The 25,826-nt window shown below is 47.6% G+C and overlaps 1 protein-coding gene across 2 annotated transcripts in view; it reads right to left on the reverse strand.

Moving 5' to 3' along the window:
* VANGL2 (VANGL planar cell polarity protein 2) overlaps positions 1-25,554 on the reverse strand; it is a 59,400-nt gene extending 33,846 nt beyond the window's left edge. Inside the window, exons 1-2 of one of the 2 annotated variants that reach the window (XM_077325673.1) lie at positions 25,105-25,554; positions 8,536-8,740 (exon numbers count right to left, since the gene is read on the reverse strand). The gene's annotated coding sequence lies outside the window, so the exon portion shown is untranslated. Of the gene's footprint in view, positions 1-8,535; positions 8,741-24,568; positions 24,679-25,104 lie in introns of those variants that run through there. The other variant, XM_077325682.1, reaches the window with a different exon arrangement.
* Between the last annotated feature and the right edge of the window lie 272 nt (positions 25,555-25,826).

Raw genomic sequence — 25,826 nt, forward strand, 5'->3', positions numbered from 1 at the left:
ATGCTGGGAGCGACTGAGGGCAAAAGAAGAAGGGGACGACAGAGAATGAGGTGGCTGGATGGAGTCACTGAAGCAGTCGGTGCAAACTTAAATGGACTCTGGGGAATGGTAGAGGACAGGAAGGCCTGGAGGATCATTGTCCATGGGGTTGTGATGGGTCAGACATGACTTCGCACCTAACAACAACAACTATAAAAATAAACAATGGATGCCTAGAGACCGCCTTATACTGTAAACCTACTGACCGACAAACATATCTGCATGCTGCTGCATTGTATACAGACAGGCTCTATGTTACAACCGCATCTGCTCCAATCCCACAGAAAGAGATTCTCACCTGACGGATCTACAACAAACCTTCTTGGAAAGTGTCTGGCATTAATCACTAAACTTGACATTTTTATTGCCCCAATGTTTTTGCGAGCGACAACTGAACCCAAAGTACTGATTTGTTTTTCTAGCAAAGAATTACCATACTGCATATTTTGGATGTTACGATGCCTTTTACTAATTTGCTAGTAATTTACTTTCTCCTTATATCTGTACTTTTATGATCCCTGTTCCATTGTCTGAGGAAGTGTGCATGCACACAAAAGCTCACACCTTGAATAAATCTTTGTTGGTCTTAAAGGTACTATCGTACTCAAAAATTTGAGGACTAACTCTGTCAGTCACATTTTAATTCTACCTTTCTTCCAAGGAGTGTGGTGAAGCACAAGCAATACTCCCATGCCCACTGCAATCCTACAGCATGGGGCAGGCTGGCATGACGATTGACCAAAGGTCACCAGGAAGATTGTCAGCAGAGTGGGCCTTGGAATCTGCATCTCTCCGCACACAGTTGAGTACTCTAACCGCCATGCCACATGAACACCGAGATCATGTTGTGGGATCTGCTGCCTGGAAAGCAGCCACCATACCTGCAAGCTGTGGTCCTTCTCTGATTACATACAAAAGTGCTCCATGCTGAAGTTGGATTCTCGTTCCAACTAGCCCACTGTATGGAGCTTTTATTCTGGAGTGCTGTGTGCAGTTCTGGAGGCCTCACTTCAAGAAGGACGTGGATAAAATTGAAAGGGTACAGAGGAGAGCGACGAAGATGATCTGGGGCCAAGGGACCAAGCCCTATGAAGATAGGTTGAGGGACTTGGGAATGTTCAGCCTGGAGAAAAGGAGGTTGAGAGGGGACATGATAGCCCTCTTTAAGTATCTGAAAGGCTGTCACTTGGGAGGAGGGCAGGATGCTGTTTCCGTTGGCTGCAGAGGAGAGGACACGCAGTAATGGGTTTAAACTACAAGTACAACGATATAGGCTAGATACCAGGAAAAAATGTTTCACAGTCAGAGTAGTTCCGCAGTGGAATAGGCTGCCTAAGGAGGTGGTGAGCTCCCCCTCACTGGCAGTCTTCAAGCAAAGGTTGGATTCTTGGATGCTTTAGGATGCTTAGGGCTGATCCTGTGTTAAGCAGGGGGTTGGACTAGATGGCCTGTATGGCCCCTTCCAACTCTATGATTCTATGATTCTATTCAACATCCCAGGTCTCAGATTCTGTTTATACAAATACTGACCCTGCAAACCATCTGCTCCAGCAGTGACCTAAAGGTATTCCAAAAAGAAAAAGGTGAAAGAATGATCCAAAGTGATTTATAAAAACATAATTATGTATATGTGTGTGTGTGTGTGTAGGGGTCAACCTACTGATTGATGGAGAGTAACAAAATTAAATACTTCTATGCAACGCTGCTGCTTTAACTGACAGGATTAACCACTGCAAGAAATGGTAAAAGCCACTGGTTTGGATCCCTTTGATATTAAAAAAACAAAACAGAGAAGTGCATAGAAGATAGGTCTATTGATGGTTACAAGCTCAATGGAACCTCCACAGACAGTGGTAGCATACCTCAGTTGACCACATGTGCAACCATACAATCTTCAAATCCATGCCTTGCTTGTGACACCTGCAGAATGCTAAATTGGGTAGATCTTTTGGTTAATTCAGTCACCTTGAATCAGCCCTGTTGTACTTTGGAGAAAACACCGAGAGGAGGGAACATAAGGAAGTTTGAATCCAGGGGCACCTTTAAGACCAACAAGGTTTAATTCTTCCTCAGACTCTGACCTTTTGCTTCAGGCCAACACAGCTACCCCCACCTGAATCTATCAGATAGGAGGGAAGTTAATCTCTTTATGCAGGACTCTTCTAAAGTACATGCATTTGAAAGCCCACGCCTTGAATAAATCTTTGTTGGTCTTAAAGGTGCCACTGGACTCAATTTTAGTTGTGCTACTTCAGACCGACACGGCTGCTCACTTGAATCTATCTTCTAAACACCAATCAACAATATGAGACCCATGTAATTTTTCATTAGAGGTCTTCTGTAAGGGGAAGTTATGCCTTGTTAGCCTTTTTGCGTTCTTTCAGAAAGTTAACAATAAGTGTGATCTAGCAGACACTGATACCTTTGGACTTCCAACGGGATTCGGATTTTGGCTGCGAAAGATGGACCATAAGGAAGGCCGAGCGTCAAAGAATTGAGGCTTTTGAACTCTGGTGCTGGAGAAGACTCTTGCGAGTCCCTTGGACTGCAAGGCGAACAAACCGGTCAGTCCTAGAGGAGATCAGCCCAGACTGCTCCTTAGAAGGCCAGATCCTGAAGATGAAAGTCAAATACTTTGGCCACCTCATGAGAAGGAAGGACTCCCTGGAGAAGAGCCTAATGCTGGGAGCGACTGAGGGCAAAAGAAGAAGGGGACGACAGAGAATGAGGTGGCTGGATGGAGTCACTGAAGCAGTGGGTGCAAACTTAAATGGACTCCGGGGAATGGTAGAGGACAGGAAGGCCTGGAGGATCATTGTCCATGGGGTTGCGATGGGTCGGACACGACTTCGCACCTAACAACAACAACCTAACCAAAGACTTCAGGATACGCTTAGCAGCGATGGGAATAACAGGCCAGATCCTCGTATGGATTACAAATAGGTTAAACGACAGAAAGCGGAGAATCTCTCAAAGGAGGGAAGAGAACAACAGAGTTCCCCACCAGGACTGGTACAGGGACCTGTGCAATTTAATTTGCTCATAAATTATTTGGCATTCAGGGCACCAAATGTGCAGATATAACAGCAAATAATTCAGGATGGGGAGAACCTAGGCCAACTGTGAAGAGCTCCAGAAAGATCTACCAAAATTGGGTTCAGTGAAAATGCTGACTCGGTATACAGCAGTAGTGAAAAAACAAAACGTGCTGAGGATTATCGGGGGGAGGGGGAGGGGGAACCTGAAAATAAAATGGCCAATATTGTAATGCCTTTGTATATTGTACACCCTTATTTGGATGACCATGTACATTTCTGGTTGCTTATCTCAAAAAGAAGAGCTGTTTTTTTGTATCTCCCTTTTTACTACCTGAAGGAGTCCCTAAGCGACTTGCAATCACCTACCCTTTGTCTCGCCACAACAGCTACCCTGTGAGGCTGAGAGAGCTCTGAGAGAACTGTGACTGGCCCAAGGGCACCCAGCTGCATGTGGAAGAGTGGGGAATCAAACCAATTAGAGGCTATCCCTCTTAACCACGATCCCAAGCTTGCATAACTAGAAAAAGAGTCAGCAAGATGATTTAAGGGGTCAAAACACTTTTCTTATGAAGAAAGGCAACTTTTCAAGTTAGAAAAGATAAATAAGGGCGAACATAATAGCTTATAAAATTATGCATGTGCTGGAGAAGATGAACAGAGAGAACTTTTACTCCCTTTCCCATAATACCAGAACTTGAGGAGAGCCACTGGAATTGACTGTCAATAGATTCAGGACAGACAAAAGGAAATACTTCTTTACTCAATAAAATCAGAGTCCGGTAGTACCTTTAAGACCAACAGAGATTTATTTTGTTGGTCTTAAAGGTGCTACTTGACTCTGATTTTATTGTGCTACTTCAGACCAACACGGCTACTCATTTGAATCCTTCTTTACTCAGTGAGTAATTTAATTGTAGGATAGTGCTGGCGGTGAGATAGCAGATAGCTTTAGTGGGATTTGTGGAGCAATCTTTCCCCTTCTCTTAAAACCTGTGGTGGCACCACGCGCATGGCCTTTCATAAGTCAAGATTAACATATATGCTGCCTTATACCAAGTCAAGCCACGTACCTTCATAATGTCCACACTGACTGGCAGTGGTTCTCCACTGATTGGGGAAAGGCCTCCTTCCTCAGACCTTTAAACTGGAGATACTCAAGACCGAAGTCGAGCTATTTCCCAGCAGAACTGGAGCTCCCCCACCCTATATGGCTGTTCAGCCATATAAATGACACAATGCAGTTGTTTTACAACAACCTTGCAACGTAGCTTGGACTGAGTCACAGGGGCTCTCCCAATGGCGCCCCCCTGGTGAGGACTGAGGTCAAGATAGGAACTGAACCCAAGAGGTCCCGTCCCAAGCCCTATACAGTCTGTCACTTCCACACTGCAGACCATACAACCCCCTTCAAAAAATGCAATCAAGTTTAACTAAGCGGCCCCTCTTTTCTAGAAAAGAATGTCACCGCGCTTCAGCATTCCTTGCCGCATTTAACAAGACTGCCGCTTGTACAAAGGAAGTCAACGCTATGAATCTTGTTCATTGATTTACATCTGCCCAGATCTGAAAATGAATAACCATTCTGAGGAAAAAGATATTTCATTGATGTAAGGAGGGGGGGGGGCGGAATAGGAAAGCAGGCATCAGTTCAGAAGAAGCTTTCCACTCTGTGAGACAGCACAGAGGCCCTAACACATGAAGGTGGGGAAAGGAATGTATGTATTTATTCAGTGAATTAATTACATTTGTATACTGCCCTCCCCGAAGGCTCAGGGCAGTTCACATAGAACGTAAACAGAACAATGCATCAAACTCAGTGGTTATAGTGAATGAAAGAATCATAGAATCATAGAGTTGGAAGGGACCTCATGGGTCATCTAGTCCAACCCCCCTGCACTATGCAGGACACTCACAACCCTATCGCTCATCTACTGTAACCTGCCACCCCTTTGCAGGTAACAGTAATAACAGCAATAAACAGAGAAAATAACATTCCAACATAGGGAGCAGACCCATGGGAATACTTTGGTTGTGTAAAGCAGTGGTCCCCAACCTTTTTATCACCGGGGACCACTACTCTCAACCACTGTCCTAACGCTCTCTGATCGCTATGGTAATGTTTAAACATCCCTTCAAAATAAGATACAGACACGCCACAACAATGAACATAAGGAACATTTTATTTTCATGGAAATTTTAACTCATGACAATGACAAATCAATGGGAACCCTGAGCTTGTTTCTCTGCAACGAGATAGTCCAATCTGGGAGTGATGGAAGACAAAAACACCCGAAGTGTGTTGTAAAGGGCCAGGGGGGATGAAGTAAAGGGCTGGGGGGGGGAGGGAAGAAGGTGTCCTACGCAGCCCATCTCCAATTAGCCGACGGACCACATGTGGCCCGCGGCCCACAGGTTGGGGATTGCTAGTGTAAAGTACAGTGGAGTTGCAGCCAGCTCCCACAGGGTTTCAAGACAGGAGACCAAATAGAGGCCCTGGGAACGGAGACAGGGCCAGCTTGTTTGTCAAGGCTGATTCCATCGTATTATCTTTTTAAAATATGTCAGAAATAACACAGAAAACGTCTTTTGTCACTCTTTTGAAACTGTATGTGAAATGGAGTCTGGGTGAAGAGATCCCTGTCAGACATTGGTGTGGACCCCAGAGAAATGATGGAGACTGTGAAAAGACCCTCTCCCTGAGTCCTGAAGGAGTCGCTGACGGAGTACACAGCTCTGGGAGAGCTGGACCAATGGTCTGAAAATCTAAAGTGGTTCTCCCCCATTATACCCTTACAACAGCCCTGCAATATAGGTTAAGATGAGGGAACGTGACCAGCCCAGGCTCGCCCAGCAGACTGTATGGAAGTGTGAGGATTTGAATCCAGGTCTCTCAAATCCAAGCCCCCCACTCTAATTACATGTGTCATTACATGTTATGGCAGGCGACGCCTTAGAAGAGGCATTCCCAGTTCAAAGGACCAATGTTTCTTTTAAAACAGCTCCTGCCACCATCCAATTTTAATGAGTGCTAATGCTAAAAACAATTTTAGGATTTGGAAAAAAAATGTACTGCCCAGTTAAAGGGGAGGCATCTTTCTAAGCGGACTGCAAAATCTTTTTGCTCACTGACTTAATCGACTCAATGCCGTAGCCCTAAAAACGTAACCCTTCTGATTTTCCCTGCTATGTTACAAAAAAACAAACAAAAAAAGATCAGCGGGACACAGAGGCTGTCCCTCACTGTTTTACGGTATTTCACATGTACACAATGAATGCGAGCAAAGACAATCCTACCAGGGCTGGGAAAAGTGTCAAGGGAAGAGCTTGTAAAGGAAAGCCCAGTTCACTTTTTAAAAACCAAAACCTAAAATATACTGGGGGGGAGGGGCTTGTCCAAACTCTGGGGAGAAGGAGGGTGGGGAGGGAGGAATATGGGGAGGCGCAGGCTTTTGTGCAAGACACATGAGGTTTGTGCACATTTATCACAGGCAAGACACAAAAGGTCTCCCCTCACACATGCACACCCAGGTTGCCTAGGTAATGGCAACCAGGCCTGAGAGCTCGCAGGCCAGCATCCACAGTAAGCCAAAGCAGGGGGAGGAAAATTTGGAAGTGGGGAGGGGAGGGAACCCGAGGTGGGGGGAAACTGCCTTACCCACCCCACCCCCTGGACCCTGCCCTGGGCTTTGTTTGGAAAGAAGGTTTCTGGGGAAACAATACCACACAGAGAAAACAAGGACGGGAGGATGAAAAATGTAACACGGGGCAAAGATGTGGGGCCCCTTTGCAAGGGGAAAGGGGGGGATTAGCTCAGGTTGCACTTTGTCAAGCCTTATTCAGTGGTGACTTTGGGAGATTTATGGGGACGGGATCAGGAAAATGGGGTGAGTAGAAGTAGTGCAGGGAGATATAAAGCATGGAAGGGGCAAACGATCCTCCCCCTTCTGTTCCCAACACCCAGCTGGGATAGATAAAATGAGGGCGGTCATTCCTAAATTAAAGCCTCTCCAAATATCCACTCCTAAAGGAGGATGCCCACTGTATCTCTGAAAGACTGTTCTATCCATGCCGCCTTCTGACTGGCAATTCTGCCTGTTTGGCAGCAGTTATGCAGTGTTATAACGCAGCACTGTTATGACGTTGTAACACTATATCATCATAACACTACTGTGTAAGACTGGAAGACTTTTTTTACAAATTAGAAACAGAGTTGTAACATAATCACCCTTTTTTTTTAAGGCAGATTTTTTGGAAGGGAGAAGGGAGGGAGGATGGTGACGAGGAGTCCCAAACAACTCAAAATTGTAGACACAGGGAAAAACCCAATTGCATGCATTTCCACATTGCGCAGCCCCAAATTACACCCCATTAGACCCCGCTTTAAAAAATGAGAACTGGTTTTGCTGCGGGACATGTGAGGGGGCAATTTGGGACTGTGCCTGAAGAGGCAAATTTCAGTGCGAAAGCGGACAAAATAGTCGAACCCTTAAAATTGCAAATCTGACCGATATCCCAGGTGCTGAACCAGCCTAAGAGAAGCTCACATTGGAATAAATGTTGTTACTCTTTAAGGCATCCCTGAACTCCTGTTTAATTTTGCTGCCACGGACTAACATAACTACCCCTCTGGATTTCTCTGCAGCATTAAGTATAAAAAACGATTATTATTTTTTTTAAATAAAAGCTTACATAGATAATGTTAGGGATCCACAACACACAACAGAGTACTTATTCGCCAGAGCAAACCCATGTGCATGCAGGATTTCCATATAGTCTAAGATCCTAATGCCATGAACACATTGCCCCATTTTGTTCCACTAACTGATTGTTTTCCTGGTTTGAACTGATTAACAATTCAACGAAGAGAATCATACCGCCAGCACTGTTGATGACAAAAATCCCCTCCTTCAGTACATAAGACCTGAGATCGCTCTTGGCACACAACCACTACATATGAAGCAAGCATCAGAAACAAGATGTTTACCAAAGCACATGGACAAAGCAGACAACATTGCAATGTGTTTGGGGAAAGCCAACTATGATGGTTCAGGGATCTGGGAATCGCCTTATGAAGAAAGGTTGAACGAACTGGAGCATTTTGACTGGGGGAAGACAATTTCTCCAAAGTGCCTCAATTTCTCCAAAGCAGAGTTATATAGAAGAGGTCAAATCCTTGTTCTTTAACAGTTCCAGAAAGCTAGATTATACCTAAAGGGCTTAAGCTGCCGGGGGAAAGGGGGGTTGATGAAAATTCAATTGAATATTAGGAAAATCTTCCTAATAGCAACAGCAGTTCAACAATGTAAACAATTAACAGCACGCTGCTGGCAGGGGCTCATGGGAAATGTAGTCCATGAACATCTGGAGAGCCACAGTTTGGCCACCCCTGCCCTAGGGGGTGTATCCCAAGCAGTAAACTCCTCCACCACCACTACATGTGGGGAAAAAAAACACTCACCAACTTCGTGGCACGCCACAGGATAGCCAGACGGACGGAGAAGTCTTCTTCCCCACTCTGTTCAAGCCTGCAAACGTCTGTGCATGATGAGGCCTCCAAAGCACTCAGCATCTGGACCGAGAGCCCCGTTAGTGTTCCAGCCGGTGGGGCAAGCTGAGGATTGTGGCATCTACAACAGTTGTGGCACCAGGATCTCAGAAGCAATCTGTGCAAAGAAACAACAACAAAAACCCAAAGTTGGAAGAAGAGTTCAGCCTGTAGACCTGGCACAGTATCCCAGACTTAACTATGACTCAAGTCTTGCTCAGCAACCAGGTTTTACCCATCAGTCACAAAATGACATCTCCAGTGATTGTTACCATATATTGCTGCTGCGTGGACATGGACATAGCTGCTCAGGTGTTCCCATTCTATCAGAGATATGTCTATCCAACAGCAGATCAAGAGTGAAGGTTTCCAGCTCACCTGAGAGTCCAATAGCATCTTTAAGACCAGCAAAAATTTATTCAAGGTGTGAGCTTTCAAGTGCAAGCAGTGCTTGCACTCGAAAGCTCACACCTTGAATAAATCTTTGTTGGTCTTAAAGGTGCTACTGGACTATGATTTTATTGTGCTACTTCAGACCAACACGGCTACCCATTTGAATCAGCTCACCTGTGGGAATCTAGGGTTGCACTTTACTAAAGTGTGCTACAGCAATGTTTAAAAATTAACATCTGTGTTGTAGATTTGCTCCATTCCTTTGAAATTCTCTCGGCAAGACAGTCAGAATCTACTTGGCCTGCTCTCTGGGGGCTTCCGAGCAAAGCAGAATCATCATTTCATATCCGGAATTTAGTTGTCCCGTGTTCATATTTGCGTAAACACTGTTAGTGATAAATATTGATGGCAATCGTTTAAAATTTAATTGCTTCATTTCATACTGGACTAAGGGGAGTTTATAATTAGCTTGTCCACCTCCTTCATTACAGTTCTGCTCAACCATCACTTTAAACACTCCATGGGTCTCTACAGGTGGGGGTCCCACAAGACTCGCAAAGGGGGAAGGGGGAATCCCATCCTTCCTTCCCCAACTCAATCACCACCTCTTGCCAGCCCTGCTGGATCAGACCAGTGGTCTATCTAGTCCAGCAACCAACCAGTTCCTCTGGAGGAATGGGAAGGCGACTGTAAGCCGCTTTGAGCCTCCTTTGGGTAGGGAAAAGCGGCATATAAGAACCAACTCTTCTTCTTCTTCTTCTTCTTCTTCTTCTTCTTCTTCTTCTTCAAGGCTCACACCTTGAATAATTTATGGTCATGTCGACCCACCTACCTCTCCCAAAATGGCCAATGATGAGCCTGGAGGGGGTGGGAAGGGGAGGATCTGGTGTGTGTGTGTGAGTGTGTGTACACAGCTATGCTTCCTAATCGTATTCTGCAATCTGCACTATCATGCCACTCCTGGGGTTTCTAAAAGTTTGACGAATGTTTCTGGGGTTTCTCGATGGTAAAAAAGTAGAGAAAGGCTTCCCCAAGCAACAGAACAAAGTTGAGTCTGACGGCGCTTTTAAGGCCAACAAGGTTTAAGCTTCCATGTCAGAAGAAGTGTGCCTATATACACCAGAATGATACTTGGAATCAAATTTTGTTATAGGGGCCACTGGACTCAAATTTTGTTCTCCTTAGGAAAGCACAAGAAGGACAAAAAGCCACTCAAGGCAGAAGCCCAGAGATCCTCTATGGGCCTTTGCATATCCTTAGAACCTGTGCAAAGCATCTCCATCAAATCTAGTCCTACGCAGAGGCAGTCAACCCTGCCTCCAAAATAAGCATCATAACTAAATGAGAGAGCACACAATTAACAAAGAAAACTGTCCTGTACACATTTCTGCCTTATTAGCAATGGCACGAGAGAGACATGTGCAGCTGATGTCAACTTTCCATCACTCAGGAACAAACCCAGAGAGCTGAGAGAAAGTTATGCCGTCAGAAAGCAGCAGAAGAACCTTACTCTAGAGTAGCTCAGCTGGCAGCCACATTTCACAAACACTCCTGACTGGGGCAAGGATTCCACTGTCTATCTGGGCAGCGTGGCTTCAGCCATCCTTTCCACATAGGCCACATCTCCTAGCAGTTCATGACACACAGAGACACTCAAAATAAGCCAGGCGTGTAAGTAAATCTGCTAAGAGCAAATTAATTTCTCACCAACTTGCCTTCAAGAAAGCAACCTACAAGGCTATGGCCAGCCCCACTGAAACTGGCAGCACCATGAGGAAGAGATAAGGTATAAATGGAAATAAGCAATAAAGAGAAAGCAGAAATGAGGCAAGAAAGCTGAAAGCACCTAAACGCCATCTGCATTTGGCAGGCAGGAAAGTCCAGGAGGGGAACACCTGGTCTCTTCCTACCAGGGAACATAAATCCCCTCAAAATTTACTGATCCTCATCAAAGAATAGGACAGGGAGATAATATCTTCCGCTTCAGAACTGATCTAGATACTGTCCACATCCATTACATCCCGGGTCTTTTGGGGAGATAACTTTTTGATTTTTATCCTACTTTTCCTGTAAGGTGCCCAGAAGTGCCATTCCTAATTCTTCCTCTGCCATCACTTCATCCTAACAGCAGTCCTTTGGGGTGGCTTGCACTGAGAGAGTGACTAAAGTATTTTGGTGAGCATTCTGGCCAGATTGCTGCTCCAGAATCTCACCAGTCAAAATTCAAGGACAGGATTATTTTAGAAACTCCTAAATCCCCAAATTCATCTCGGCCCCAGCTCTCATTACATTCGATTAGATCTAGTGCTCCACCCTGAACAAGAAGGGATTACGAGAGATTATGGTCGCCATTGTGATTGTTACTTTAATGGGGATTTTATGGGGTTTTATTGTTTTAGAATTGTATGTGTAAACTGCCGCAAGGCTACGGCAAGCGGCGGTATAGAAATCAATCAATCGATCGAATGAATGAATTGGACTTGGAATTGGCTTGTGGTCTGATTTGGTATAAGACCCTCCCAACTGTCCTGTCAATCAAAGCTCATTTGGTTACACAAGAGAGGCCTTTTCAGTGGCAGCCCCACGATTCTGGAGCAACCTTCTCAGAGACTGTGCCTTTGATCATTAAAAGGCGTCTGAAGACGGTTTTATTTAGGACCGCATTTTGTTATGTTAACCAGCAATCCTGAGTTGTGATTTTAAATGTTGGGCTTTTACATTTTAGTGCACTTTATTTTATGTGTTTTATTTATTTACTAGTAATCAAGCCCGCTGTACGTAAAATACAGCGGGCGCTAGGCATGGGAGCCCCCGGCAGTCGCGCACCGTTGGTCGGTGGCTTTGCGCCTCTCTCCGCATCAGGCCACGGGGCAGGGAGCCTCCGGCAGCCGCGCTTGGGCAGCTCCCTTGGGCAGCGGCCTGACGCGGCGAGAGGCGCAAAGCGGCGAGAGGCGCAAAGGCTACTGGCAAAGGAGCAACTGTGAGCTGCGCTGTGCGGGGACTCAGAGGGACCAATCGGCACCCTTCCTCATCACGGCCACATCCCGCCTCCCAAGCCATTAACGCAGGGGTAGTCAAACTGCGGCCCTCCAGATGTCCATGGACTACAATTCCCAGGAGCCCCCTGCCAGCATTCGCTGGCAGGGGGCTCCTGGGAATTGTAGTCCATGGACATCTGGAGGGCCGCAGTTTGACTACCCCTGCATTAACGAATTATTTAGTCTGCGGTGCCTGCAGCACCGCAGGCTATGTTAAGATTTTGAGATTCTTACACCACGCCCTCATGAATGGTCATCTCGGGGCCATTCACAAAAAGAAACTCACAAAAATACACCCTTTCAATAATCACTAAAAGTTAAAACATTTTTAAAAAATGGTTAAAATCCTAGTTTTATCTATGCTGTTAAGCCACCTGGAGCTTTGTAAGGAAGAAAGGTAGCCAATAATGTTTTAGGTATTTGATTTTAAATACAAAAAATAAAATATAACTCCCTTACACCATAACAGATATAAAAGGGAGGGGAAGCCATGGTGCTATTATTGTAATCACCGACACCCAAACAACTGGGTGTAGACTCGACCCAGTGTATAATAGTGATAGCAAATGGAATTTTCCCCCCACTAGAAACTCTTAGGAAAGGGACGGAGGTATATTATATTTATTAATTTACACTCCACCTTTATACTCCATCAGGAGCCAAAATGTTTACATTTTACACCTTCTCCATTTTATCTTCACCACCACCCTGTGTGGTAGGTTAGGCTGAGTGTGAATGGCAACCTTATATGTAAGTATTGGCACTTTTCGTTTTTACTATATAAAAAAAAATAGCATTGGAGAGGTCCATCAACACAGTTCCAATATATGGCACTAGCGATTAAATTTAAAAGTCTAGTTTTTGAAATGCTGAATCCTTGAAAGTACCATTTTGGCCATCTGAGAGGTAAGAATAAATATAAAACACATTTGCAGTAAACAAAAGAGTTGTATTTGTGCAGAACAGCGATTGCGATTCTAAAACCCCTTTCACTGATCACTGAGAGTCCAGAGTGGATCAGTGGAATAAGCACTGGGTTTGAATGGAAGGTAAAGGTAAAGGTATCCCCTGTGCAAGCACCAGGTCATGTCTGACCCTTGGGGTGACGCCCTCCAGCGTTTTCTTGGCAGACTCAATACGGGGTGGTTGGCCAGTGCCTTCCCCAGTCATTACCGTTTACCCCCCAGCAAGCTGGGTACTCATTTCACCGACCTCAGAAGGATGGAAGGCTGAGTCGACCTTGAGCCGGCTGCTGGGATCGAACTCCCAGCCTCATGGGCGGAGCTTTCAGACTGCATGTCTGCTGCCTTACCACTCTGCGCCACAAGAGGCTCTTTGAATGGAAGACCCACCATTAAAAAAACAACAACAACAACAAAACCACAATGTGAAGAGAGGCAAGGAAAAGAGAGATGGCACCCCAGTGGCCCAATATGGATAGCCTTCTAACCAGCAATTTTTTATCACGTCCTGAGACTTCAGACAAATTCACATGGGGAAGGGCAATAACTGAGTATCTGCACAAAAGGATACATTCAGTGCTTTTTCAAGGGTACAGATAAGCCGTCATTCAGTGGCAGAGCACACACTGTGCATGCACAAATTCACCCAAGAGCAGGGCTGGGAAAGACATGTCAGGGACATGTTTTTATGATTTTAAAGGATAGTTTCTCCATGTGCTCTCTGGAAGCTAAAAAATCTGTTTTGTTTTTTTTTTACTTTAAGCTGGTTTTATCCCTGGGATGCATGATGCTACTTTCAGATTGAATCACAACACAGTTTATCAAAGACGATATGATTTGCATGTGCATTTGATGCAAAATGAAATTAAGAACCGCCACAGAAGATTGGAAGATGTGCAGATGTTAAAGCTGGAAGTTCAAGTGGTTGGCCACTGCGGACAGCAGAATCCAGTCACTTATTATAACAATATGCACTCCAATACATTCATATAGTTTTTAAGCTGTTTCTCAATCTAAATTTGTCTCCTGCTTACACGATAAACACTGCAACTCTCTTCAAATTTTGAAACTGGTCTGTTTCTCAAATAGGTGGGTTAATTTGGGCATTACTGCATAGTCGGCAAGTTTATTTTCCCATTCTCCTAAGCTTGAACAAATACCTGATTTCCATTTTGCTGCACAGATCATTCTAGCCACTATCTCCATGTATTCAAATATCGCTTCCAAAAGTTTTGATAATTTATTAGTCAATATTCCTAAAACCATATTCTTAACTTCCATAGGAAATTGAAATTAATATATTTTCCCAAGTCTTTCCTTCCAATATCTTTTCACCTTTTGACAAATCCACCACATATTCTATCTACAGCATGACATTTCCAACATTTTTCTGTATAACTTTTATCTATTTTCTCAATATCTTTTGGAGTAATATACGATCTGAAGAATATTTTATACCAACTTGTGAACTGTGAACTTTTCCATTGGTGCGTAAATATTTGCTCTCTAAAATTCTGCATCCATTTAATCAAACATGTTTACTTCTTTTGCATCAAACTGTAGTAATAGCTTGTATATCCACCATACTAAATGATGTTTTTGTTTTGTAATCAGCTGCTCAGTCATCTCTCTTGAAGCTCCACCTTCTATGTTGATGATCTGCTTTAGTCTTGCAACTGATTGATAATATCAGGGATAGTCAACCTGTGGTCCTCCAGATGTTCATGGACTACAATCCCCCTGCTAATATAGTAGCCACTGAATGCTGATTCCTTCATTTCTAATATCCTGCCAGAACTTGAGTTTCTCCTGGGCATTTACCACATTGCTGCACATTTTAAAAAACACTTTTATTTCTCATATTTCTTATTATAACAAGCTTATTTTGGAAGACTGGCAGTCTTCAAGCAAAGATTGGATACACACTTTTCTTGGATGCTTTAGGACGCTTTGGGCTGATCCTGCATTGAGCAGGGGGTTGGACTAGATGGCTTCTATGGCCCCTTCCAATTCTATGATTCTATGAAACATAAGCAGAGGATATGGTTCCATGTGAACCAGAAGTCACAGAATCATGGCTAAGAGTGGTGGACTCTAATCAGGAGAGCCGAGTCTGATTCCCTGCTCTTCCTCCACATGAAGCCTACTGGGTGACCTTGGCCCAGCCACAGTTCTCTTAGAAATCTCCCAATCCCACTGACCTCACAAGGTGCCTGCTGTTGGAGGAGGAATTTTATTTATAATTACACTTGCATTCCCCCCTTCCCTGGGGGCTCTGGGCAGATCACATCAAATTTAAATACAGATAAATTAAGTATACCGAATAAACATGTAAACGTATAACTTAAAGCTTAAAACCACTTAAAAGCTGCTGCCGCTACCCAGAATTAAAAGTTTGCTGAGGAGAGGGGTGACCAGTTCTTGGGAGGGTTTTGTTTGTTGGGTGGATTTCAGACAGGGAGGCCAGCATTATCTTGATGCTCTTTCCGGGCCTCAACCAGAAGCCTGGCACAGTCTTTCTCAACTTTTTTACCATCAAGAGACCTCTGAAACATCCTTCAGGCTTCTCGAAGCCCCAGAAGTGGCACAATAGTGCAGAATATGGCTGGGGAAGCATCGCTGCGGACACACCCACCTGGGGCCCCTGTGTCCATGCTCACCCAGGGTCCCTCCCCTTCCCACCTCCTCCAGGCCTATCATTTGACATGGGGGGGGGGGGCAGGCTGATGACCACATATGGTCAACTGACCTATAAACGTTAACAGATTCTAAAAATATATTAAAATTAATTAACTCCCACCCATCTGGCAAATCCTTCTAGGGCCCTCAAGAAACCCCTGGCCTGGCTGAACCACTCTGTCTTGCAGGCCCTGCAGAATAGCTTAAGGCAGGGGTAGTCAAACTGCGGCCCTCCAGATGTCCATGGACTACAATTCCCATGAGCCCCTGCCAGCATTTGACTACACCTGGCTTATGGTCCCGTAGGGGCTGAGTGTTCCACCAAGCCAAGGCCACAGTCGAAAAGGCCCTGACCCTGGTTGAGGCCAGTTTTACTGGTGCTTTGAGAAGACTTTAAGCCTTAAGATGGAGAAAAGCAGGGTATAAAAATCAACTCTTCTTCTTTGTAAGAAAGAAACCACAGGGTGCATAGCTATATCCCTTGGACAACAACCACTGCCGTTCAGAAAAGAATGCTGGGAGCTAGATGGTGGCCTGATCTGGAAAGCCGGGTCTGATTCCCCACTCCTCCACATGCAGCGAGCTGGGTGACCTTGGGCTAGTCACAGTTATCTCACAGTTCTCTCAGCCCCACCTAGCGACCTTGGGCTAGTCACAGTTATCTCACAGTTCTCTCAGCCCCACCTAGCTCACAGGGTGTCTGTTGTGGGGAGAGGAAAATTGTTTGTAAGCTGCCTTGGGATGCCTTTGGGTTGTGAAAAACAGGTTATAAAAAACCATCTTCAGCTCTTCTTAACATCAAGAGGCAGATTCATCCCCAGCTCAGCAGATGACGATCCGCTCTGCATTTCCCCAAATGGATCCCCGAAAGCCGAACTGGTGCAGGGTTGAATCTCTGGAAATGTATGCATCTTGGACAGCTGGAAGATCTTATCCTGAAACCATGGAGAGTGTTTGCCAGTCGGCACCACAAGTGCTGGACGAACTGTGCAATCTGGAGCCAAGTTGACTTAGTCTAAACTAGGGGTAATCAAAATGCGGCCCTCCAGATGTCCATGGACTACAGTTCCCATGAACCCCTGCCAGCATTCGAATTGTAGTCCATGGACATCTGGAGGGCCACAGTTTGAGTACCCCTGGTCTAAACTCACTGGGAAGAAACTGCCTAAGACTGCACTGTTAGTCTACCAATGAAAGGGGCAGAACTTGGAAACAAAATCAGACTGCTAGCCCAGGCACAAGCAAGACACCAGCCTCTTCCGCCATGCAAGCTGCCTGTCCAGAAATGAAGCTGCTGCCTCTTTCTTCTTTGCACATGCTTCCACCCCCACCCACCTACCCACCCCCCTTTTGCATATTGGTAATAACAGCAACAGGAAAATCTCCAAATTGGTCGTTCGTTGGATAAGTGGGTGGACAGCAGCCTACACTGCTCTGCAAACCCCAACGACCATCGATGACAAGACCAAGAAACTGCTCCGTCACGTCCCCTCTGGGCCTCCAAGGAAGGCCATCTGGAGCCACCAGGCAGGGCTGGTCGATGGAGCTTGCAAGCAGGATTTTCTACGGCTTAAAACAAATGAGCATGCCTAGCTGGGTTTGCACAATGCGGCACGTCCGCCTGACGGCCACTGCATCACAGCCACCTCCACCACCTGCGGAGAGTGTGAGAAACACTCCAACCAGAGGCAAGGATGCCTTCAGACCAGCAGCGAGACCAGCAGAGGGGGAGGAGAGAGCCCACGGCCTGCCTAGGTCCTGTAGGCAGCAAATGTCCTTCCTTCTGCTTCCTTTAAACCCTCCTGTATAACACGCTCCTGAGCCACTGCAAGGGTACTCAACTGGTACAGCTGCCTCTCTTCTCTCTGCAAAGAAACCACAGGGTGCCCATCTTAAATGTGTCAGTGGACCCAGTCAACACATCTGTGGATCTTCTAAGACAGGGGTAGTCAACCTGTGGTCCTCCAGATGTTCATGGACTACAATTCCCATGAGCCCCCTGCCAGCATTTGCTGGCAGGGGGCTCATGGGAATTGTAGTCCATGAACCTCTGGAGGACCACAAGTTGACTACTCCTGTTCTAAGAAATGTAAAGGCTGGAGGGGTGAAATTGACCCAGGGGTAGTCAAACTGCGGCCCTCCAGATGTCCACGGACTACAATTCCCATGAGCCCATGCCAGCGAATGCTGGCAGGGGCTCATGGGAATTGTAGTCCATGGACATCTGGAGGGCCGCAGTTTGACTACCCCTAGACTAGACCATTGGCAAGCCAGTCAATTTCACCACTCTTGGTCAAAGCAGCACCTTTTTATTTTCTTTTAAGTGAAGGGTCAGAAATGTACAGTACCTGCTGGGAGGGAAGCAGACTAGACAGCAGGAAAGAAGGTCTGATCAATTTCAGCACTTTTGGTCAAAGCAGCTTCAAAAACAAAACAAATGTTTTTAAAGGGGTAACCAAGTCTTCTACATGTCTTTCTATTTCCCTTTTGCTTGTATCCTTATCCAATCAGAGCTACCATTCTCCGGGAAGTCCTCTCCCAGTGCCCGACCGAAATTGTTTTGTGCCCCAGATCCCCAAAGGTCATTCGGCTACCCCAAAGATTCTGAGGCTTTTAAAGACATGGGAGGATCCCAACAAAAGCTTAGAAAGGCAAAACAGTCTAAGTGGGTCTGTGGGTCCATCGACTGCATTATCCTGCCCTTTCCCCAGAGCACTTAGGGTGACACACAATTCTCCTCTCTTCACTTTTTCCTGACAACCATCCTGGAAAGCAGGTTATTCGTTCCAGAGAGACTGCAAAAAGGCCCATAGATCCCACAGGGCAAACCCCATGGCTCAGCGACTGAGCATCTGCTTTGCACTTTTACAATCTCACGTTTGATCCCTGGAATTTCCAGTTAAAAGAGTAGGAAGCAGATGATAGGAAAGACCCAAGGCCCTGGGGAGCGGCAACCAGCTAGGTCAGCGATACTGACCTTTATAGACTGATGGTCTCTGTCATAGATGCAGCGGCTAAAAATAGGATCGGGACAGCAACACGGTATTAAGACGGCACCACGCTAAATGTACGGCGGGACCTTTAAAACTCAGGATTGGGCACTGTGGTTTCACTTGGCTAACAGTTGGGCTTTCACAAGAAGCCCTCCCCTGGCACAATAAGCCCGCCTCTTTTATCCAGGATGGGGAGGGGGGAATGCCCAAAACGGATCCACATGATCCAAGCCTCCCAGTGGGTAGAGGCATAAACACTTGCAGGCTTTGCTCGATTCGTCTTGTGCGCCAGTCCACAAAAGCTTCTTGAACAAATAAAATCCCTCCAAGGTGCCCCCAAGACTCTTTGTTGTAATTACAACAGCAAATTATGCAGATTAGCATGAAGTCAAGGGCTTTAGATCACCCTCCCCCCCACCAAAATAAAGGCCCACATTCTCCAGGTCACAGAACTGAAAGCTATTTGGGGTCCTCCCCCCCTCCTCTTCCCTTTCCTTTAAAGACAGGTGGAATTCCTCACTCCCTGACAACCATTATCTCAGTTTCCAAAAAGAAAACACAGAACGGTTTGCCAGTGAAGGGGATCAGTCACCTCCCCCCCCCCCTTCTGCCTCACGGTCATTTGTAGGCTGATCAGCGCCGACAGGCCATCTGCAGCTCCAAGGTCTCCCACACAGTGGCCCACAACCCCCTCCCCACACATACACACACACACACACCATCCCTCCCTCCCTCCTACAGACTGTTCTGGTAAACCAAAACACTTGACCGAGGGGCTGCCGACAGCCACCTCATTATCTTCAGATCATCCAACCAGGAAGGGAAAAAAGCACACATGCACACACACAAAAACATAAAACGGAAGGCCTGGAAACCAGCCTAACAGACTCCCCGCTAGACTGGCAGCTGTATTTATACTGATATCATCACCCAATTGAAAAAGGCCTGCCCACAGAAACCATTTCTAAGATGCGGTCCCTTCTGAGGTGGGGCCGCCCCACATCAGACGGCAGGTGTGGGACGATCTGACAAGCACACCCACAAATCCACACAAAAAGAACTCGGCTGTGTTTATTCCCGTGCCAACCAACGCAACTGCTGCAGTCATCTTCTAAGGTCATTTTAGGTGTCCGTGTTTTGGGGTTTAAGCAGGCAGCAAGCAGAGAAAGGGCCTTCTCAGGCGTGGCACCAAAATTATGGACCTCTCTCCTCAGGGATGTTCATCTGTCCCTTTCTCCCATGGCCTTCCACAGGCAGGTGTAAACTTGCCATTCTCTCAGGCAGGGGTAGTCAACTTGTGGTCCTCCAGATGTTCATAAACTACAATTCCCATGAGCCCCTGCCAGCATTTGTAGTCCATGAACATCTGGAGAACCACAGGTTGACTACCCCTGCTCTCAGGGACTTCCACTTCCTACCCTGTCTTTTAACGGCTGTGTCTTTTGTTTTATAGCCGTTATTTTAGTTTTGGCTTTAAGCAGCACTTTTTATGAGGCTCTGTTTTTAACCACCTCCAGAAAGCTGAATTCTGTGAATAAGTAATAATACATGACACGGGTTAGAGCCAATGTGGTGTATGGGAAACACTATCAATCTAGAATCTGGAAGACCCAGGTCTGAATGCTCACCTTTGCTATGGAAGCGCGCTCAGTGACCTTATGCCAGTCACTCAGCCTAACCTACCTCACAGGGTTGTTGTGAGGATAAAATGGAAAGGAGAATTATGTAAGCCACTTAGGGTCCCCAATGGGGGGAAAGCCAAGGGTATAACTGAATCGAAAAAGAAAAAAAGGTTAGTTTTCCCTGTGCAGGTCAGCCTCCTCTGTGAGAACCAGGGCCTACATTTTCTTATCTCCTTATGAACTGCACAGTTGACGGATTCCAAATTGCTTTAGGAGAGCCAGCCAGAATAGTTCCCAACCCATCCAGTCAGACATGATCTGCCAGCTCTAGTACCATCACCTGCCAGGTGGAAAACTGAAAAAAGTGTTTGGCACATGGTGCCCCATCATCCTGGATTAAATCCTACAGGCAGCCCCTGGCATCTGCTGATAAAAGATCTCAGTTGGATGGGAAAGAGATTCTGACGGAAGACACTATCAGGGGCCACAGCAGATTGCATTTACTAAAAACAATTGCAGAGGGAGTCACGGTGGATCAAGCCTCTGATTTGGCCCAAGACGGCTGTAACCGCTCCATAAAACTCAGCAAAATCAGGTTCATTATAGAACGTCCTTTCCAGACCTTTTCAGTAAAAGAATAATAGAATAATAGAATAATAGAATTAGAAGGGACCTCATGGGTTCAAGCTTGGTGTACCTCAGTGGGGAACCAGTGTTACCATTTGGGAAAACACTTGCCCAATCCAGTGGCTGCTGGAACTAAAGCACCATAAAATCATAAAGTTGGAAGGGGCCAGAGAGGCCGTCTAGTGCAGGAAAGCATCCAGGATAGGCATCTGTCCAGCTGCTCCTTAAAGACCACCAGTGAGGGGGAGCTCACCTCCTCCCTAGGCAGCCAATTGCACTGCTGAACTATTCTGACTCTGAAAACATTTTTCCCTGGTATCTAGCCGGTACCATGTAGTTTAAGCCCATCTCTGCAGGTCCGATCCTTTGCTTCCAACAGGAACCACTCCCTGCCCTTCTCCAAGTGACAACCTTTCAAATACCTAAAGAGAGCCATCATGTCCCCTCTCAGCCTCCTCCTCTCCAGGCTGAACATTCTCAAGTCCCTCAGCCTTTCCTCAGAGGGCTTGGTGGCCACTGGTCATCTTCATTGCTCCCCTCTCAATTTTATCCACATCCTTTTCGACCTTCAGAACTGCACACAGTACTCCAAGTGCAGTCAGACTAATGCGACATACCTTGCAATTTTGATATGCCTCTTTTGAGACAGCCCAAGACTACATTTGCCTTCTTTGTCCCTGCATCACACTGCCAGCTCATATGTAGCTTACAGTCTACCAGTATCCTAACGTTTTGTTCAGACACGGCTACCCAGAAGTATACTTCCCATCCAGCAGGCATTCTTCTCATTTTTGTGACTCAGACGTGGAACTCCGCCCTTATTCTTATTGAACTGCATCTTGTTCTCATTTGCTCACTTTTCCAGCATGTTCACATCTCGTTGAACTTCATCTTCCATCCCAAAATATTCCACACTAGCAACAGCAAGAAAGCATCTATGGGAAAAGGCGCTTGCTTGAATGACTTACTGCCACAAGATGCCAGAATGGCCTCACTGGTTTTTAAAATATAGGCTAGATATCAGGGAAAAAAATTTCACAGTCAGAGTAGTTCAGCAGTGGAACAGGCTGCCTAAGGAGGTGGTGAGCCCCCCCTCACATCAAGCAAAGGTTGGATACACACTTTTCTTGGATGCTTTAGGATGCTCTGGGCTGATCCTGCGTTGAGCAGGGGGTTGGACTAGATGGCCTGTGTGGCCCCTTCCAACTCTATGATTCCAAAAGGTCCTGATACCTTCAGAGAATAGGTCAGGGCATAGTTGCTGGCATCATGGCTAAATCAAACCGCCATATTCACAAGTAGTCTACCCCAGCTGACAGGGGGAAACAAGAGGAAAGGCTACCTGTCTTCCAGCCTTCCCTTACTGGGAATATCAGTATGGACATTACAAGAAACAAGATTCTTTGGTCTGAAACAGTAAACTTATGTACCCCCACCTCAATCCCTGAGCCCAGCCACCTAGGAAGTTTTCACAGAAGCTAAGCAGTAATTTGCACTGTAATGACTGGGGAAGGCACTGGCAAACCACCCCGTATTGAGTCTGCCATGAAAATGCTGGAGGGCGTCACCCCAGGGGTCAGACATGACTCGGTGCTTGCACAGGGGATACCTTTTTATATTTGGTCACTTGGGGAGGACAGGGACTTCACTGAAGATTTCACTGGCAGTCTTCAAGCAAAGGTTGGATACACACTTTTCTTGGATGCTTTAGGATGCTTAGGGCTGATCCTGCGTTGAGTAGGGGGTTGGACTAGATGGCCTGTATGGCCCCTTCCAACTCTATGATTCTATAGTGCAATACCATAGAGTCCACCGTACAGAGTAGCCATTTTCTCCAAGGGAACTGATCTCTGTAGTCTGGAGATGAGTTGTAATTCTGTGGGATCGCCAGATTCCACCTGGAGGCTAGCATTCCTATGTGTCAGAGGTCATCTTTGGGCTGTGTCCAATGCCTAACAGATCCAAAACCCGTGAAGCGGTAGAGACAGGGCCGCCTCTTGAGCACGTGTAGTGCCCCACCCCTCTCCGATAAAAAAGGCAAACGTCTAAGACTCTGAGATGATGAGGAGACTTCCCACGAGGGCTTCTCTTTTCAGCATATGTCTTTCAACACCCACGGAGAAAGTGTTAGCGTAGAGACCGCACCTCCTCTGGTGGCAATCCAAATTAAACGATCCAGACAGGCCTGGAACAAATCACCTCTCTAGAGTGAAGTCATCCCTTAATTAAAACTCAAGACAGCGAGATCCTGGGCTGGCACGCACACACACACAAAGGCAGAGGTAGGCTTGTAGAAGGGGACGCCAAGAAAAAGGAAATCAGAAGGATCGGGCCCCAGAGCTGGGAAGAATCCCAGTCCAACTCAGCAAACATTTGTGATTAAGCAATTCTCCCCTCCTCCTCCTCCTCCTCCTCCTCCTCCTCCTCCACAATTACTACACATGCCTGAAGGGGAACATGAATAAAAATGTTTCCACGTGTTTTCAGAAGACATTTTATTTCCCATCCCAGAAAGGGAACGTGGAACAATGCAGAGACAATTTAAGGTTGCGCTTTGCATACAGATCAGAACAACAAAACCCTCTGAAAGGGCAAAGAAAAATGCAAGGAAGGAGCTCGGATCAAGAGGCAACTCCCGTTTTTTATACACCATCCAGAAATATTCAACCGGTACAGCTTTTGATGGGGGGGGGGGAGTGGACACAAAGGTTTGGGCAGTGGTTCAGTAAACCTTCAAACAGAGCAGATGCCCGCAGCAGGTTCCTAAACAAGGTTAGTCCTTCCAGACTCCACACACTATCAACCTGTGGAACTCACTGCTACAAGGCCCTGAGACACGGCAGCTGCGCCCATCAGCTTTTTGACAGAGAAGGCGCTTGGTTACCCAAGGGACAGGTGGCTTCTAGCCAGGCGGCCCAAAATCTGGAGGAGGGGACCCACAACAGGCGATTTGGCCACCAGCCCCAGGCCATTTGGCCGCCCAGGCCGCTGATCCAAACAGACCCTCCCGCCCAAACAGGCGCGACCCAGATGGGGAGAAATGGGGCACCTTCCCTGCCCCGAAGCGCCTTCCTCCGGCCCTCCGTCGCCAGGCACACAAAGAGACCAGCCTCGCACACCCCCCGCCCGGAAGCTCCCTCGGAAGGAGGCTCCTCGCCCTGCCCGGCTCCCCAGCGCCAGCCCCCGGCCCTCCCCAGCCCCACCTCTGGCTGCCAAGGCCACCGGGTCCAACGGCCCCGGGCAGGCACGACGCCAAGGCAGCCATCTTCCCTGTCGACGCGACACCTGGGGAGGCCGGCGCGGCAAGAGACCCCCCCCCCCACTAGCAGCCCCCCTCCCAGCCTTGCGGGGCTGCACAGAGCCGGCGGCGCACGGGGAGCACATTTGCACAAGCGATGCACAAGCGATGCGCACGCGGGTCCCCCTCCAGCCACCCACCCGTGCAAGGTGTCCTCGAGCCGGCATTCCGGAATCCGCCGCCGCCCCCTTTCCCCTCCCGCCCGCGAAACCCGGCAATCAAAGCCCAGCCCCGGGAAGAAACGCCACCGTGCCACTCGGGGCTCCCGCCGGACGGCCCGTCGCGTTGCTGGCCCGCACAAAAGGGGGCGCCCGGCACGGGGAACGTCGCCCACCTGTCCGCCCCGCACCGAACGCGCCCCGGGGCTTGGCCAAGTGCGGCCGAGAGGGCGAAAGGCGCAGGCATCCCTTCCACGCCTTCTGGCTCGCTCGCCCTTCCTCCCTTCGCAGAGGTGGGCCATTATAGTGCAGCCACCAACCAGCCTTCCCCCCCCCCCGCGCCTCCCTTCCCAGCCTGACCCCCCCCCCCCAGCCACACACCCACCCACCCACCCCCGCGATCGCTTTGCACCGCGATCGCCACCTAATCCGTCCCTGGCCAGGTTTCACAAGCAAATCCCAGGCTTTCCAGCGGCCCTGCCCTCGGAGTGCGGTGGGAGGGGGGGCGACGATTCAGTAGCCCACCCCCCTCCCCTTGAAATCGCACCCCTCTGGCCAAGCAGCGCCTCTCGTACGGGCTCCCCCACCCAGCGAGGGGACCCCGCAGGAAGGAAGCGCCCCCCTGGTTCGCCAAACTCTGACTCGATCCGACTCCTGCACGCCCGCAGAAAGAAACAAAAGAGCAAGCGAAAACGCTCTCGCTCCGAATTACCATTGCAGCCTGCCAGCAGCGGCCCCGATCCCCTTGCTTTCCGGCTCGCGAGGAGAATGCAGCAGTAGGCGCTCCCTTTTATTTCCCCTCCGCTGGCTTTTGTTCCTTTCTGGCCTTCTTCTCCCCAGCCACCGAACTGCCTGCAAAATTCCAGTTTTCTCTCTCTCGGGCGGCTCCTTCCGCTTTCCATGCAATTGCAAGAAGGAAACGCACACACACTCCCTAAAAAAAAAAAAATTCAAATCCCAAACGGGGGAAAACCGCAGAAAATAACTAAGTCTTTGATTCCGCGCTTGGGAGCGGGCGAGAGGCCGTTGCGAAAAGCCACGCCAACCCCCTGGACAGCTCCGGATCCACTCCCTTCCAGCCACTCCCAGCGTGTGGACAGCGGCGGATTCGAACCGGCAGACGCTCCACGGCTATTCCCGGGCCCGCGCGCACCTCCCTCCGACGCTTCCATTGTCTCCGTCGCGAAGTTCCCAGCGCCTCCGCTCTTCCCTCTTTCCCCCCGCCTCCTCCTGGTCAATTAGTTTTACGGTTCACTGTTCGAGGGAAAGGGAAGGCGAAAGAACGACGCGGGCGGGGAGGAAAACCCTTTTCTTTTTCGGACAACGCAGGAGCGCGAGTCTGTGCCAAACTTTTATTTTTAAGGACTTGACGTCTTTAAAAAAGAAATCGTTTGTGGGGGAGGGAGGCAGGAGCCAGAGTTCAAATCCTTTCAA

This window comes from Paroedura picta, chromosome 1, assembly GCF_049243985.1.
Source record: "Paroedura picta isolate Pp20150507F chromosome 1, Ppicta_v3.0, whole genome shotgun sequence".
Lineage (NCBI taxonomy): Eukaryota > Metazoa > Chordata > Lepidosauria > Squamata > Gekkonidae > Paroedura > Paroedura picta.